This window comes from Varroa destructor, unplaced genomic scaffold, assembly GCF_002443255.2.
Source record: "Varroa destructor unplaced genomic scaffold, Vdes_3.0 BEIS01000007.1, whole genome shotgun sequence".
Lineage (NCBI taxonomy): Eukaryota > Metazoa > Arthropoda > Arachnida > Mesostigmata > Varroidae > Varroa > Varroa destructor.
In genome coordinates, this window is record NW_019211460.1 from 20993322 (window position 1) to 21009489 (window position 16168).

General features: G+C 42.8%; 1 protein-coding gene and 1 long non-coding RNA gene across 7 annotated transcripts in view; both read left to right on the forward strand.

The window, feature by feature from the left end:
• The window catches only part of LOC111254967 (A disintegrin and metalloproteinase with thrombospondin motifs 6-like), a 236974-nt gene that overhangs the window by 13356 nt on the left and 207450 nt on the right, over positions 1-16168 (forward strand). The window lies entirely within an intron of this gene.
• Positions 650-16168, forward strand: part of LOC147754440 (uncharacterized) — a 30044-nt gene continuing 14525 nt past the window's right edge. The window contains exons 1-4 of one of the 6 annotated variants that reach the window (XR_015317565.1): positions 650-909; positions 1798-1887; positions 2419-2503; positions 12069-12141. This is a non-coding gene — a long non-coding RNA (uncharacterized LOC147754440). Of the gene's footprint in view, positions 910-1797; positions 2504-7082; positions 7609-12068; positions 12142-16168 lie in introns of those variants that run through there. The other 5 variants (XR_015317568.1, XR_015317564.1, XR_015317567.1 and 2 more) reach the window with 5 other exon arrangements.

The following is a 16168-nucleotide window of genomic DNA, read 5'->3' on the forward strand; positions in this document are numbered from 1 at the left end:
CTCCACTTGCGGCCCCGTACATGCGTTGCTCGAAGGGGAAAAGGGGCAAATTGCACCGAGAAAAAAGAGACCAAGCGCATGAGGACGGGAGCATTATCCATCGAATAGATCGACAGCTCCCACCCAATCTGAGGAAGCCATCCTGTACAGAGCCTCAAAAATGTTCTAGGTTATCCTTTATACTATTCCAACTGAAGCTTGCTAGTTTTTGACGCAATTACAATTGTTTCGACTATCCAGTACTCCACTGGTTCTATGAGATTCTATGTGGCTGTCATTACATTGCACAGCTCTTGAAAAGTTTTTCGGCTACAGTGTTACTGTAGTTTTTTATGCTAGCCGATTTATATTCCTTTGATTCCGTTTTTGGCTGTAAGCCAAGAAGAGGTTCCAGGACGAAGATATTAGTCTGGCACAGCGCCGTAACACCTCAACAATTTTTTTGTGACAGTGCAACAATTAAGCATGGATCCAAATAATCAGAAAATCTGTCACAGTCTATTTTTTTATCGACTCTGCCGTCACTGTTGCCTGTGTCGGTAAAATGCGCCGGGAGAAATGCAACGATAGCATAATAACAAAATAATTAGGAACGACCTTTCTTTTAGATAAATACATATATACAAGAATGTGCATGCGTTCACACACATCTTTACTCAGATATATATATATTCAAGGATATGTATGTCATAGAACGTATACGTTTGAGTTACTGTTATATGAGCTTGCTCCTTTTATTCGGTGGCAAGCCTTACAGAAGTCTAAACACTGTAATCCTGTGTCTATACTTGTATTAGGATTGAAGCAGAAGGAGAAACAAGGACAAGGCCGCTCTGAAAATCAACGATTAGCGAACGAGACAAGCGTCTAGATAAAGGCATATTAAGTTATGGAACATACGCTTTGATGGTAACAACCCAATCTGAGCCATTACTATGAATAGGTACACCGAAATATATTGGTTATTATGGCGTGAAACAGGCAGACGTCTTCTGTGTAATGTAAAAACGATCCCTATACACCGTTAATTTTGACAATTGTACGCTGACAAATCTCCGCCAGGAATGATAGCATCCACCTCCATTAATAACTGGCCCAATAGTGTGCCACAGATAATGCTAGAGAACCCTTTCCTAAACGGTTATTTCTTTTCCTGACATAATTTACGCTTGCATCTCTTTTACCGTTATAAAACCCGCCTTCTCTTCCCGGAATAGTGAAATAGGCTTAGTTTATTTATCGCTCAAAATATCGTTAATAATAATTGTCATAGGCATTATTATCCTCTCCGTTCATTCTTTTCCGTAATCGCATACATATTGATAACATATATACGGTACCTTGCTTCATACGCACAATAAAGTTAGTTTCTTCATGACCTGTAAATAAATGAAGACTATGAACTTTACTATGAGTTATCTCCAACCGATGGCCGGTCGGGGCCTTGTCGTGGCACCTCTGCTGTATTCAAAAGAGAAGGCAGATGAGGGACATTGTCGGCCTGCAACGGAAAGCCGGGTAGACAAACGGGCCCGTTGCATTGACTATCGGTAGTCATAATTAGAGTCTTTTTTAGTTCCTATCGTTTTTTCACGTATACCGATTCATCATCATCATCTTCTCCTTGAGTCAGGATGCCAGACATGTTGCCACGGGTTCCGAGGGAACCTTTGCGGAAGAGGTAAAGCAGGAGCAAGCAGAAGATTCAATTTGCTAAACAGAAGCGTTTCGAGTTACTGTACGCAGCAATTACCAGCGCAGGGCACTAGACTGATGTCTCTTTTTTGACAATTCCAGAAGACTGCACTGGCCAAAGGACCCCAATAGGTTTGAAAAGTGCGGTGGAAGATCAGCGCCCAGCGCTTGAGATACAGAAGAGCAGAGGAAGTAAGTAAGGCCTGCTGCGAGTCCGCTAACCAGCGGAAACAAAGCAGCTTCGAGCGATCGGGTTACAGTCACTCGGCTTTTATCGGGGGCTTTCGACTTCGGCGGATCCAAGTTCACTTCCATTAAAATGTGGGAGGCTAGTAGACAGGCAGAAGGAGTTTCTGACGTAGAATTCTAGAGAGCCATTGAGTCTTTTACGTTTTCTACCGAATTTTGCCTACCCTAGCTAGTTCATCCTCTTTAAGTTACTATAGTATAGTATCTGCAACAATATTAATAGGTACCAGCTACTTTACTTTTTCAAAAAAACATTTTCACCGTATCAATACGTACAGCATCCGACGTATGCGGATTTCGATTATTTGTAGCGATAAACTTGGTCTAATATTAGTTCGGTCCAATAGAGGGAGCCAAGACAGGCAGTTCGTTCGAAAAGAAGGGTATTTCGGGGAGATTCACTGGATGGAACCTGCTTCAATCTATTCTTTCTTCGCTTCTTGTTTAATGATAACGTCCTATTTGCTCCACAAGAAAGATCCGTGAATTCGCTATAACTGCGATCTTCGAATGTCAAAAGCAGCAGCCAGCACAACGCTTCCTTCATCAGCTAACCGACGTATGTAGCAAAACCCAAATATACATGTACATACATATAATGTATATAGCGACGTCCTTTAATATAAATACTAGCACGAATAATTGTTTATATGCAAGCAAATGTCTACATTGTTGACTCGATATTCTGAATATTGTGTATTGAATTTCAAAAGAATATGGATTTATTTAAATGTCCATTGCAGTAACACCTCAGATCACTCATTCCTTCTCGAAGCTGTATATTTGGGTGGATAGGGAGAGATTCCTTCTTTTTCGTCGTCCACTTTCCATTTGCGTTATAGACTTTCGAAAAGCGGCGGGCTTTATACTTGCATCGACACGGCATTCCATAGAATACGCGTGACATACACCACTTCGTGCGATCCAGTAATGCTTAGACTTCAGTTCTCAAACCCGTAGCTCTCACCCCACTTCCATTCTCTATTTACTTCCCAACAATGCCCCCTTGGCTGTCTGGTCGCATTCCCTTCGTAGGACGACGACTCTATTCTACGGACGGAGCAGCTCTTGCAGCTTGTTCTGTGCCTGCTGCTAAAGCTCCTGCTCGTCCTGTATATGCCTCATCCGTTGATCTTCCTCTGCTTAAACCCACCGCCTAGTCTGTGTCCGTATCTCTTTATTTCTAGTTCTCTTTTTGCCTTTGTTGCTCGTTCCCTCTTTTCTTTTTTCTCATTCTACCTTCGCGTATACTGAACTCGCATCGTTCTTCGTCCTCCATTTTGCCATCGTAGTAGTCCCATCAGAGGTGGAACCAACAGCGTCGAAGGGGGAACGTTTTTTTCTGCTTTCCATCTTCTCACGACTCCTTACCGTTGGGCTATTGTGCTTTTAGACCGTCTTTCTTCTTTTTCGTGTGTTTTGTTCTGTTTGGTTTCTGTCCGCACACGTGCCCTGAGTCCTGCGATGCCTACTTTTGACCTAGCTCGTTGCTTGTACCCCTTTCGTGATTCTTCCCCACCATCGTCACTTACATAAACTGCCAATATATGCATATACAGAAACTGTCTCTTCTATATTAGCTGCTGGCTTACATGTTATGCGTTACTTGTTTTTAGTTTATTGATTCCATATTGGTATTTTTTGCTTCTCAACAGTTTAGCTGCCAGACTAGCAGTTGAATAACAGCCTGGCAGGCTATTTGTAGAATGTAAACATGTAGTGGTGTTTCTTCATACATGTGAAGAAGATTTTCGTCGTCTTTGCGTGTCAGCGTGAGGCTCCCGTATGTCGTAGGGGATCCATACGATTCCATTTGATCATATCATGAATGGAAAAGAAAAAAATGCCTTGCTGTGCCCACAACATATCCAAGCCCAGTGCGATGTGCGGATTTGTTTTGTTCGAGCTAACCGAAGCAGAAAAGCGCTACACACATAGTTTGACCACGACAAAAAAAAGACTCTACCTATCTATGAATTGATTCGTAAGTGGTAGATGGATAGATTTAGCATTGATTTTGTACTGTTCGAGTAGGACTTAATTGAATCTTCCTTGATGTAGTTACGTGGCGCTTTTGCGCGAAATTGTTCGTACACTTCTTTCGATTTCCAGATTCATATGTGCTTCGGGGTGGCCGTTAGTCAGCGATGCTGCTTGTCTAGTTGAATTACCATCAGCAAACTTCTATGAGGCCATTGAAAACCATCAGTAACTGATGCCGTGCCTCTCCGCTATATAGTTTTTCCGGACACAGACGTTTGCTATACATGTAGTGTGGGCACTTTTTTAGAGGCACCGCTATATATACACGCCACTGTAATGTATAAACACTTCCCAAACAGTGCAATTGTTGATATTAGCCATGTGTAGCAATCCCATAAGGTTAGGTACTTTCGGCAATCTGTACAATTTAACATCATTGCTTCCATATATATGTAGCTGTAACGCGATATCGGTCGGATTCTCATAAGACTGCTATGGTGTTTCTAACTGGACAAGAAGAACATTGTGTGCCACCTCAGTCCCGACCTGTGTTTGGCATGCATGGCAGCGTTTAGCGAAACAGAAGCTTTTCACCCATTTTTAAACCGTCATGCTTTAAAAACTGTTCCATACATAGATTGAAGGTAACGCCCACATGTTTGTCATCGAGTGATTTTTGTCGATATATCAATATTTGCATCTAGTATTAGCTTCCTTGGGATACCTTGGAATGAATTTTAACGTACAGATAAAGTCCGTATGGAGAATTGAATAGGCTTGTACTTTAGTCTACGTTTACTTTAACCACCATGTCCATAAAGAAAATGACCTTTTGTAACTGTTTTGGTGTTAACATGTGTGTTGTGTAAACTAATATTTAGACAATATAGTACTCCTTCAATTTCAAAGGATTCTATTTCTGTCCTGACACATTTGCTTGTGTATCGCCTTTGTACATATCGCGTCCTTCTCGCCTAACAAGTACATTGTTACCCTAATATATCGTCATTACTGGTTTCCGCGCCTCGAAATATTCAAAGTGAAAACGGCGAAATGAAAGCGTTGTGAGATCTCCCGATTGACTGATTTCTTTTGAACCTCGTAGCACGATGCCAGACAGCCAGTGCACCATATTCGGCCCCATGTTCTGTCCCAGCGATATTCGAAAATTGGCATCTAACGTAATTACACTCTGCTCCCTGGTCATTCGATTGGCTCCTTTATGTTGACTTGCCCAAGTGGTACAGCGACTCGGCGGGAGGCATACTCATAAGTTTCCACTTATTACATTCATTACCCCCTGTGCGCTTATTGCCTCTGTGTTGTTACTGTCGCTGTTATTTTTGTTATTGTTATTGTTGTCGTTGTTTCTGTTGTTACTGCTTTGTTATAATGTACAGTATACCACCGAGTTGCATAAGGCCGCTCGCTTACCAGGCCTCGCTTACTAGCTCGCGCGCCCAATCAAGCCGGTATCCTCTTGTTCCCTGCTACGCTTCCTGTCCGAAACATCTGCCGAGACGCTACGTCGGCCTTTACATAATGTTCGGCTTTCTAATTTGGCGCTATCGCGCAGTTAAGGCCTCGCACAGATTCACACAGGCGCACATATAGAGTGACAAAACCCAGTTAGATTATATTAATGTTCCATAACTATATCCTACGCGCCTCGCCCAAGAGAATTTGGATAAGCGAAGGGTAAGTCCTAGGCTCAAAATTCGCGTAACGGTAAAAGTCGTCATTGCAATGGCGGTGGTAACTACAGTAGCGATAACGGTTTGCTGGCTGTTATTTAGACTATTCATTTTCGGCGGAGGAGTAGTAAGGAAATGGATACTGCGTAAGTGTAATAGTAATCATAAAAATAGCATTACTATGGGGAGGAGAAAGTTGAAGTAATACCGTTAATTTTTAAGCCTTTTGTGCGGCTGAAAAATTATCCAAAACAAACAAGGAAATATAACTTTTTCTGGGTACAGCTGGGACGCCGTGAAGATGGGTAGATGAACGAAAGTCAAAGATAAAGGGATTTACGCAATTCCTACAGCCTGCTAAAGTCGGCTATACCTGTCTTATACCACGCTAGACAACGGAGTGCCCTAATTACACGTTGATTTATGTTTAGCCATGATCTTTCACCGTATAGAAATATACGTACGTTGTGTATAAGTATGACTTGAGTGCATGCTGCTGGTTTATAAGGCGAAACGCCAAAAACAGGCGCTTTCGGGAACACGTTATAAACTTCTAAATTTGAATATCCATCTATGTTTTTTACTTTTACTATCACAAAAAAGTATTATTGTTCCAACGATTTTGAGTGTATTTTTACTAACATTAAGTAGTAAACTTTTTCTGATCAAGGGTTACACACACACACACAACTCCAATGTTCTGTACTCAATTTTTGCATTTTTAAAAAATTATTACTATACTCTAATCTACTTACGGAAAGATGGTGAGAAGCTATTTTAGTTTCGGATGTCCACCTTTTGATCCAATCGAACATACGAGTAGCGGCAACCCTTGTGCAATAAAACCTATCCTAATGTGGTAAGATAATGTTAATATAAAACTATCCACAATATCTCCTGTCCCATGTGACACCGGTGGGTTATAAGCAAACCTGCTTTCTCAACCTAAACCTCTGAATTAAAATGGATCTATGTATCAGGGTCTTGCTTGCTCAGCTAGCGCTGGTCAGCCCAACATCAGTGACAAGGAGCTGAGATCTTGACCAGTTTAGGATGTAGGTCAATGGCCTGCTTTCAAACATCGCTGGATGGTGACGCTAGTGGTTTGTTGTGAAGACTTTTTGTCCAACGTCTGCCAGGCCAGCTACCATTGCTATTACTACTGAGGATTTTTATATCCCTGCCGAGCTGACGTGTTTTAGATTTTGGCCACGTATAGTTGGATCGTTGCAGTAGGCTTGCCTGTCACATATCGACATGCGGCGCAAAAGTCTAAGGAATAAGAGAAAGCTGAGGTGATGACATCTCTAGTTGATAACTCACTAATATGCATGAAATAACTCAGGCACCGCTAGAACCGCCCTAGGGACGAGAAGAAACTTCTGACCAACAACGCTTTCCTTAAGCTAAATCCCTAACTTTGTAAAATCAAAGCCGAATCACTAACCTCTGGCTTGACAGGGTTCGACAAGCGTGCGTGCAGACAGAGGCCGACAGTGTGTTTACAACAAGGGTCGACTAGTAGCTTTTCCCCGACCACGTGCTTTCCTGAGTCTAGCCATCTTCGCTTCTCGTTGCAGTACCCAGTGGCCCAACTGGGCCAGGTGATTCAGGTTTGTTGAGTTTTTCTGGTTGGTGGCCTACTTAGTTTCTGTCATTCTCCCGCTTTTTCGCAATTGGTAATTCCGTACCTCCTACGATATATGAGCTCAGTGGTAGTTAGCCTGATAGAAAAAGGGAGCCACCTCCATCGTGTACCGCCTATCTTCACCTCGAATTTGGCCAAAGGCCCTCCCGCTGTGCCGGTCGGTTGGCTCCATCAATAACATACAAAAAAGTGTTCCGACCCCTTTCCGCTTTGTTTCGCTAACCAACCGCCTTTCTTGCTGCTTCTGTTGTTCGTCTTCGTGTTTTGCTTGTCTCTCATTCTTTCTAAGACTTTAACTTGATCGAAGCTCACGGAGGGGCAGCTTATCCCGAAGCGGCAAGTCCAAGCTCCCATGAATGACGACAGCGAAACCAAGTCCTCCTTTTTCGTACGAAGCTCTTCGCGCTGTTCGTCGTTATACAAGCTTCACCTATCCTCCCAACCTTTCCTAACTACTTCTCCTGTCTATGCCACGAGCACATCAGTGGAGCTATTATGCAATTCGGTGCGATGCGCAGGCCGCCTACATTCGCACTAAGAGAAGTAGCCTCCGCCGCCGATGCTGGCACTGGCGCTGCCGCAGATTTGATAGCCGAGCCTGTCGCAGATCCACAACAGCAATGGTAGTCAATGTTCTTGCTTACCTGGACCGTCGAAAAAGAACAGCGTTCGCTGTTATTGAAATGTTTATTAGCCGCTTGTCAATCGCTGCCATCATAGCAGAAGAAGAAGAAGAAAGACAATTTACGAAAGGGGCAAAGGCAGCAGCGGAAATAAAGCTAAGGGGCAAAGAGCAATCAGGGAGGCTAAGGAAAGAATATTATTGAAGTTGTCGAAAACGAGGATCACAAGAAGATCTGGTCCGTAGCTAGAAACCGGGCACATTAGTGCATTGCACGACGTCGATGACAGAGAGCAGGAGAAGAACGAGAAAGAGATGCCGAAAACTATGAAGAACATGAAATATACAACAAGCTAAGAAAAGCTAGAGAAATTGCCTCAAGACAAACACCTAGAAGAGATTAGCCACGCTCATTGTTATTTCAATCAAGCGATAATTATGTTTGTGATTTAAGCGCAGGTATTGAAGGTCGATATAAAGTAGGAAAGACGAACAGAAATTCTGGGTAGGTGTTACCGTAAGCCAGCGCAAGGCTGGGAGAGCAAAATTTGTCAAGATTCTGTATCAAGAAACACTGTTATATCGCAGTAGTATACCGCTAATTCATTAGCAAGGCATACGATTTTCCATATACACCTCAAATAACAATACGTCGTAACATTAACATTTATGGCCTTCATACTTTTTTCTTTTTAATCAAAATCACTCCTTTGTAACCGATCATGAAAAGTATCTGCCCGTTAACTTATTCTTCGATCGTTTTCTGGTTGATGATTGTTTAGTTGCGCAGTTATAATAGGCATTGCAGCACAACAGCCATAACAGCTGCCGTCGCTGCGTAGCCAACGCAGAGTGGTTAGGACTGCCCGACCGAAATTCTCGGTATATTAATCAACGACTACGCTTCCTGCCGCTCAGTCTTAGCAAATCGTGCAGCTCCATCTACGCTTTTTAGCTGGGCGATCGACAGCAATCTCGGTAGACTCGGCTGGATGCAGTCCTTTTGGTTCCTGTTATTGCACGGGCATCTTAGTAAACACCTTTTTACGGAGAATGATTTTCTCAAAACAGAAGTTTACATTAGTCTAGATGGGTCTCTATTTGTATGTGCGTCTGTGTTTCGGTGCTCTTCTTCTAATCAGTTCAGGCGTTCTGACACTCAATTCCCACTGCTTGTTTATTAGACTTCTGCGAAGATAGGTCAAGGTGCCATTTTGCACCACCACGAGTAATGCCGCGTATGTGTTCGTGCTCTTTATCTGCCCGATCGGCCTAAACAAATCACTTACAACCTGCCACCGCCAGCACTAATATAGCCTACACAAACAGAGTATTCCAGCTATGAAGAAAGTAGCGCTGGCTGAAGGAATCTTGCTTTCCAATTCGCTTTACACATTCTATGCCTTTCTCAAGCAGAAAGTTGAGTGAGGACATTACAGAGCAACAAAAAAAGTAGAAGAAGCTTATTAGCGATGCATCTTCGCACGTTTCCGGGCTGCCATACATATCTCTACAGAAGGCCTGCAGTAGTAAGTTCGAGTCAATGACACAACGCTCTTCAGTACGACATTGCCACCTACGAATAAAGCTGCTTGTCTACTTAGTTGGCCATTGAGCTTCCGCCGCTTGCAGGCAATGAGGCGCAAACTTCATGGACTATTCTACTTTACACGCTGTAACTCCTATTACCAGGAAGTACTATGATGTTATAGGAAGCAACCATGTTCCCTCTGCCAGCAGCAGATATTACGTACATGTGTGACGAGAAATGGCAAGTAACCGTGGCCGGCTGGCCCGGAGCGGCGCTAGCTAGCATTCTCCGCTGTTGCTGCCGTCGAGGGGGTACCAAGCGAACTCTGCTCGAAGAATGGCGGCATAACGGCTATAGAGGTAACGGAAAAAGTACTGAGGCCTTTTGTCGCATCTCTGCGGATGATGACGCATCACTTATTTAGTGGTTAATCCCGTTCAGCAGTAGCGGCGCTCTCTCCCGTCTAATTTTCTACTCACGCCACAAAAGTTGCTCTATTATACCATGCCATACGATTAACAACACGGTGTGACCGTGGCGATCAGTCTGTCACTCTGTTGCTATGCTATTACGTACTCTAAGCCTGATACGAACAGTGGAATTATAATAAGCTTCATGTCCCAGATCGTATTGTAAATATGAGATAAGGCGCTTGACCTAAGAGCAATTGCATGTCCCAATAAGATGCTACGCTGAAGCTTCCTTTTCAAAGAGTCAAATAAACAAAGTGACAAAAATTGATCATCCAATGTATAAGAATAACCCCCTGTGTCTGGCTTTTGAAAGCCGAGCTGCAGAACCTAATAAGAACCTTAGTTGCTAAAATAGCCTTACAAACACAACTGCGCACTTAGCCTGTTCTGTGGTAAACATGTCATAAGTCGACAGTTTTTATCTTAAAAGAAAACAACAGATGTTCGTGATGACGTCTTGAATTCAATTGAGACAAATTATACTTTATCATTCGCGCTTTAATTTTCAGACACAATGACGATTGCTACTTCAAACAAGTACTGTATACATATTAATACTTTTTTTTACCTTTTTTTAGTTCTTGTCGAAGCATCACTGAACAGAATTTATATTTAGGCACGCGGATATGGTGCGTATCTCACCTAGAACACAGGACAAAAATAGACTAAAAATTCGTTGGTCAAGTGACAAGCATATCATTAGCAAGCACCCCAATAAAAGCTCCTGTTCCTAAAAAGCTGCGCAAGAGGTTGTTCTTTCCAAAGAGTAGCGCCAAGGGGAGTCAACTCAAAATTCAGAACATCACAGATAAATCGGCTTTCCCGTGCAGGATTAGTCGGTTTAAGTTTCAGAAAGGAAATTCTTTTTGGAAATGACAGACTCCAAAGGCAAAGCCAAACAGCTGGGTTGGCCCACAGACCCAAAACCCTACAGAACAGCAATAGCCTTATGACCCAACGAAATTCTTTGGGCCCACTTTAGACTCCGATGGGATCTTAGTTTGCCTTTGGTATTCACGAGAAGGCAAAGCTGTCCGTTTGAGCTTAGTCTTTTTTCTACCTCAGTCACTCACAGGACGTGATTAGACCGTTCATTGAAGAGAGAGTATTTTCGATTTGGAAAAGGGACCAGGCGGATGCAATGAGCTTATCTTAACATCAGTGGGAAGAGTCTTAATGGATATTCCTTGATTTTTATAAAAACTAAAACTCCCTCCAGCTTGGATGCATGCCTTACCAACCTACACATTCTATGTATGTGCATGTCTAACGATCAAGACTAACAAAAAAGTATACATATACTAAAATAATGACAATAACAATTGCAGTTACGGAAGGTTAAATTATAAGTACTTACGCAATACGTTATACTAGAACGAACGCGTTTAGTTCTTTTAAGCAGAATTATATTCACTAGACTCTACATTAACAAAAACAATGGTGATCTCTTGCATTATGAGCATTTTTAGAGATTCGATCGTAGCCAGTCGGACTTTCGCTTCATCAACTTCAGACCGACCGTAACATCACCTCTGCCAGAATTACTAAGTTCAGATGCAGCTACATTTTTCAACCAGACAAACGGTTTCACTCATTTTTAGTGCAGTCTTATCGAATTCTACTGGCCTTTACCATGCACGTATCTGCTCAGCATGGTCGAATCCCTTTTGGCCTAGTTTTCTGTTTAGCTCATACTGCACGCCATACGGTAGTCGACATAGTTACTAATCGAAATATGGACACATCGACTACTTCCTCTTGGTTGATATAGCCGGCTTCAAATCGGAATAACTGGTTCGTTACTCTTCTTTAAGCATTTTCGCAATGAAGCGTTATTTTATCTTCGTTTCAAATTATTTTGCAGGAAGGCCTCGGGGCATACTTCATTCAAATTCCGTTTTTTTTTTTTTGCTTCATTCTCTGTACCAACCAACCAACCGATTTCCGGCGAGCTTCTATTTTTTTCGTTGAATTGGATTGGGCTACACCTGATTATTATTTTCGTTAAGAGTACCACTAACCGCGCTACGCGCTGATCATTGCGTAGAGGCGCCTCAAAGTGGCTATTACAGCCCCGTAGGTTGAACTTGTACTTTCGAAAATATATAGATGAAACGCTCAAAACTGCTAAAGTGTTTCTTTTTGTTTTTCTTTTTTTCGTTACTCTATCTAGATCAAAAGACCGTACGTTGATAAATAGGCAATGCTACACGTAATTGTTCCTGATAGCGATGACAATACCAATGGTAAATACCTTTGTATATTAGTCGATAAAATAAATTTATCACGGAGCTGTGTTTTTCCATCCTTTGATGTTCGCCTTTCAATCGAAAGACAATTTTTGGCCCGGCGTCGACTGGGTGCGACGGCATAATTAAGTTTCTTTTAAGTGAGATGGGTTCATTTAGTTTTTTACGCTTAACATGCTACGCACCTGATAGCAGTTAGTAAATGGTGACCGGCTACATTTTCTGTATTAGAAAAAACTGTAATAGTTTCTTGGGAACGCCCTGTCCACGATAATTGCGAAAAATATATAGCTTGCCGTTGAATAATGGGTCAAAATAAAGCGTGGGTCGGCATCTCATAACAGATCCTTAAAAATCAGAATTGGCAAAAGATATTAAATGTCAGTCATTTTTCTCCAATCACTAATGCATATATCGTACACTTAAAACGTTTCTACTGTACCCTCTCCCTACGTAATATTAGGAACATAACATTAAGTACTACAATGTTGGTGGTTTACAACAATGTTGACATTTGGCTTGTGTGCAGATATGCGTGTCTGAATATAGGGAAACAAGCGCGAACGTTCAGCACCATTTTCTGGAGTTTTCGTAGTCAACAGGACGAAAGCGGTTTACCGACATTCATCTTAATAATAGTGCCCTTCATTTCATACTGAAGAGGTTGACATTAGTGGTAGCAAGGCGAGTGCAGATATTGTCGCAAACCTGCCAGCCCCCCAATCTCATGCCACCCCACGACGTGTGCAATTGTGTGCAATAACCCCCTCTGGTATTCACTCAACTTGAAATTGTTAGTCCGATTGTAGACTTCTTTGTCTCTGTGGCTCTCTTGGAAACTCGACTACAAGAAACAAGCCGATTTTGGTTTTTACCTCCGTTCCCTCTCTACGCCTGGCCTAAGTCTTCCGTCACTAGTGGCGGACTTCTTTTTGAGCTTCATCCGCACACAGATTCGGAGAGGAGCGAACGGTACCATTATACCATCGGCAAGCCGCGCAGGAAAAACATGTATGGAGGGTAGGAATATTGCTGAAACGAAGCTAATCTGGTATTTTTTTGAATAATCGTACCCCACTTCCCGGCGTTTCGTCATTCCTCTAGGCGTCGTTGCATGCTGATGATGTATTTTATAAAAAAACGCGCGTAACGTTCCGTTCCTTGCTGTCCCATTCATATCCACCAAAAGCTATCTAAACCAATTTACCGGCGTAAAACGAGAGGCTTGCATCGCTCCGGCCCCCTCCCATTTCTGTTGTTCGTTTCTCTTTTCTCGTGACGCGTCGTAGGAACAGCAGGCTCTGGTATCATTTGCTTCGCCGAATAACAGCAGCAGCAGCAACGACAAACGAATCATCGTCCCCTGTTCCACCTTCTGCTTTCTCTACACTTTCTTCGTTTTCTGTTCGCGGACGCCATTGCTTAGAGCCGCCCGCGCAGTTGGCGCCGCTCCGTAGACTCGTAGTATGACCCATCAGGCCCCTCTGCCAGCGTCCTGCGCTTCGCTAAAGTCGAAGCGACCCGCTACAATAGCCTTGGCAGCAGTGCCGGTGACGCTACCATTAATAACTTGTATCTGAACAGGAACAGCATTCTATATAACGGGTTACCAGCGGCGCATGTGGATGAAAGAAAGTGGAAGCACAGGAACTCAGCTACGTTCCTTGCTGTTCATCAGCACTTGTACCGGAACAGCCGCCCTACATACTTACAATACAACGTGGCTGAACGAAGTTGTGGAGCTGCCATACGTCCGACTAGACTATCGCCGTCATGAAGGCAGACTGTGACTGTAGTCATTGTTGCTGGAACAGGGCTGTTTCAAAAGGAGAGAAATAGAACGGCATCCAAGGAGTATCTATTGGCGGCGGCTACGGTGGGTGCGTCCAAACTAAGACAGGCAAGGCCAGGTATGAAACTTTGTAGCAGCATAAGCTGAACGAAGCGGAATAAGAATATAGAGACAGACAGCGGACAGAAGGCCGGAGAATACGACGGATATGTTGTCCTTTCGTTGTCGCAGGCGGGTATTTCTTGGTTTACGTCTCTCTCACCGATTTTCTTTAACACACGAATTGCTCATCACATATATGTGCGTCCGGTTCGTACTGCGATGTTATACAAGATACGTACACAGTCTACATAATCCACACATGTCCATGTTGTGGAATAGCTGACTTGACAGATAAAACTTCCTGTAAATTCTCCCATAGTAGCTGGTAGTAGAACACGCTCACTTAGCAGACCTATCCTTGCGGAAGTGACGACGATAGCTCTGGAACTTTATATGTATGTAGAATGGTGTAAACGCGATACGGTGTTGGCGCGAAGACAAGACAGACCTGCGAAGTGAGTTGTAGGGAACACAAAGAGCGCGTGGAAAGGACAAAGATGGCCAGGATCGCACGGAGTAGTTTGGCTTGGCGTGCCGGCCTGGTCCTGATGGCCAAAGCGTGCGTGTGGCGACAACTTTTGTAAGAAGGAAAAGAAAGAGCAGATTGGATACTGAATCTTTGTACTGTTGGACGTCTTTCCGACTTTCCGGTTTCGGGCGAAATCGCCGGAAAAGCACAAGCAGCGACGTCATTGCGGCAAGGTCCCATAGAATAGTCGTAGACTTTCGGCAAGCATTGCACAAATACCCGGAAGTGTCAACGTTTTACCTTCCGGTTCTAGGAGACGGGATAAGAATTCGCTTTAAGCTTGTACTTCGTATTCGCCGAGGTGTGTTTCTCTGGCCAGACTTTGATGTGACGGTACACGGGAAGGCAAAAGAAACCTAAAGGAGCGGACGCGTAAATTAAGTAGTGTGTATGACTTAAAGCGTATATTAAAGGTCAATATGAAACAGTTCGTTTTATTGACGATAAGCTGATGTTGACTAATAAACAGGATAGCTTGCGTACCACAGTTTCATATACGTGTCACACTGTAGCTGGAGTTAGAGTTAGCAAAGATCTGAGATCTCATATAAGGTACGTACATACAAGGTAATGTCGTCTAGTTGGCACAGAGTAAGAAATACATACATCCTGTATAAACGTATACACACGAAACATACATATACGAATGCATCAAATATGTACGAAATATGTCTTTGTTACGTGTAATGCTCACTCGTCCTGCAATGATTAGGATAAGAATTTCATTGGAATGATATACGTGAGTAAATAACTTGCGAGCTTTATATCTCTAGACCAGCACACAAACACTATTTATTGTATTTTAAATGGCTATGTTATCTCTCAAGGAAATATACATTCAAAAGCCTAGGTTTGCCTTTTGGCAATGATTCGATTGTACCAACATGGCTACTGCCGCTGTCGCTAAAATGAGCTAACTGTGAATCCAATTTCAACAAACGTAAGTAAGCAGAAATGAGACTTAGGTTGTTTATGCAAAACAGTATTGCAGACCTTACTAAAAACCGTGAGTTCCTTCGTTTTCGTAGACGACAATTCAAACTTGCATTTAATTTGTTTATATATATATACGTAGGAATAATAACCAGTCCTACATATTGAAGTAAGATTTTTCCTTGCACCTGTCTCAGGCCTTATTGGCTGCCGTCCTTTGCGTGGCGCAAAGGTTCATTAAAACGGCTGGCCGCCATTGACGTGAATCAGAACATTCGACGTGCAAAACAGTGCATAGAATGCTAATAAATATCCTAGGACACAACCGAAAATGATTCATTCGATGAAACACGAGTTAATACCGACCTGTATGTGCCACAGTCCCTGTTGAAGACATCCCTAACCGTGACACAGTATAGACTGGCAATGCCTTCTGAAACAGCTAGTTCGATCAGAGACGTAACGTAACCGTGTCGGTGTGCACTTGTGACAATTTTAGCTGAATTCGTAGACGTGGCGGGTAGCTCAAGACAAAATATCTATTGGAGAAAACAGCAGTTTGCAGGCTTTATTTATTATGATTTAGTTGAGACGAGATTCATTGACAATAACAACGTTATGGCAAAATAATCTTTAGCAAAAAGGAGACGATGGTTACTGGGTGAGTA